This window comes from Chrysochloris asiatica, unplaced genomic scaffold (genome assembly GCF_000296735.1).
Source record: "Chrysochloris asiatica unplaced genomic scaffold, ChrAsi1.0 scaffold00217, whole genome shotgun sequence".
Taxonomy (NCBI): Eukaryota; Metazoa; Chordata; class Mammalia; order Afrosoricida; family Chrysochloridae; genus Chrysochloris; species Chrysochloris asiatica.
In genome coordinates this window covers 2,798,395-2,800,262 of record NW_006408735.1, presented here as the reverse complement: position 1 = coordinate 2,800,262, position 1,868 = coordinate 2,798,395, and positions in this window count along the sequence as shown.

The window sequence follows — 1,868 nt, the reverse complement described above, 5'->3', positions numbered from 1 at the left end:
TGACCTTGTGGTTCAAACGGACCTTTCAGTCCAGTACATTAAACTACAGTACTACACCAGGACTCCATTAGCCATTGTTGTTGTGTAGTGCTATCGAGTCGATTCTGACCCATAGTGACCCTGTATAGGGTTTCCTAGGAGCATTTGGTGAGCTTGAACCACCGACCTTACTATTCAAATGACTCTGCAGTCTGATGCATTAGTCCACAGCTCCACACCATTTGCCATTAGAGAGATGTAAATCAAAACAATGAGATATTATCTAACACCAGCATTAACAGCGAAGTTCAGAAAAACAACAAATGCTGTCAAGGATATGGAGAGACTGGAATCCTCCTATATTGCTGGTGGGACAGTAAAATGGTCCAGCCACTCTGGTAAACAATATGGTGCTTCCTCAGAAATTTAGAAGCAGAAATATCTTATGACCTAGCAATTCTTGTATTTGGTATATATCCATAAACAATTTGAGCCATTGAGCAAGAACACAAGTAGATATATGCACACCAATATTCATTCCACCACTATTCACAGTAGCAAAAAGATGGAGGCAGCCTAAGTGCACATCAATGGAAAAATGGGTAAACAAGCTTTGGCACATTCACACAGTGAAATACTATAAAACATTGAAGAATAACGATGAAGCTGCAAAACACCTCATAACATGGATGAACCTTGAGGACACTATGCCGGGTGAAATTAGTCAATTACAAAAGGACAAATATTGCATGAGATCATTACTGTAAAAGCTTACTAAAAGATTTCCATACTAAATATATACATATTCATTTATTTATTTGATGGTTACCATAGGTGGGAGGAGGGTAGAGTAGTTCACAGGCTAGGGGGTAGATGCATGGTAGCTCAGCTGACAGGGAAGGATAGGAGAAGGGTGGCTATCAAAAATGGAAGGCTATAAAGGTACAGAGTGACTGTCTTATAAGCTTTCATGAGTGTACTTAGTTTCAGAATGAGGGGGTAAGATAGAATATCCACTGAACAGTTCTCCTCTTTTCCAGCTGGATCTGATGAACATGGATAGGGGAGGATGGTGATAGGATTTTATGATTAAATTATGAATAATTTTTGTCAGGATTGATTGCAATTGTCATAACTGTAATGGTAGAAGATGTGTAATTAAAAGGGAAAACAGTTACTCTTTAATTGCAGGAACAGAGGACCCTTGACTATCAAGAAGGAAGATCATGAATGGAGTGTGAGATCCAAGCCAGAAAAGCAGTGAAAGTAGAGGCTGTGGCCCAGGTGATAGGCTTGAGAGGTAGAGCAGGACTGTAGGCCCATGGACTGAGTAAAGCTGTATGCCTGTGGGCAGAAGGCTGCCTTGCAAAATGTGTCTTTTAGACATTTAAATGAATATGATTTCTTTCTGTTTACTATGTACACATCAAATATTTTTGCTTTGTTCTTTGGAGAAAAATAATATATGAAAGGGAAGCCATGTGATGGAAGCAGGGTAACTGTTGTTGCAGGGAGGGAAGTGGAACAATGAAATGAAACAAAACATATGATTGGTTGAAAGTTAAAAAACGAAAAACAAAACAAATCTATGATGGTTATGGGGAGGGGGATTATTCAGACTAGAGGGTAGACAAGTGTCAACATGGTGACAGGGCAGGCAACATGCAACAAGTAGAAGGAAAGAGGAAGGTAATGGGAGATACAGTGGGATGTAAAGTTAAAGTGAGTAGAGATAAATATGGTTGACTGTTGGTACAAGGAAGGGATTGCAATCATTGTAATGAAGCAAATTATATGATTTCTTGAATGTAAAACCAATGATCTGTAAACTTTCACTCAATTTCCAATAATATATGTGTGTTGTTGTTAGGTGCCATCGACTTGGTACC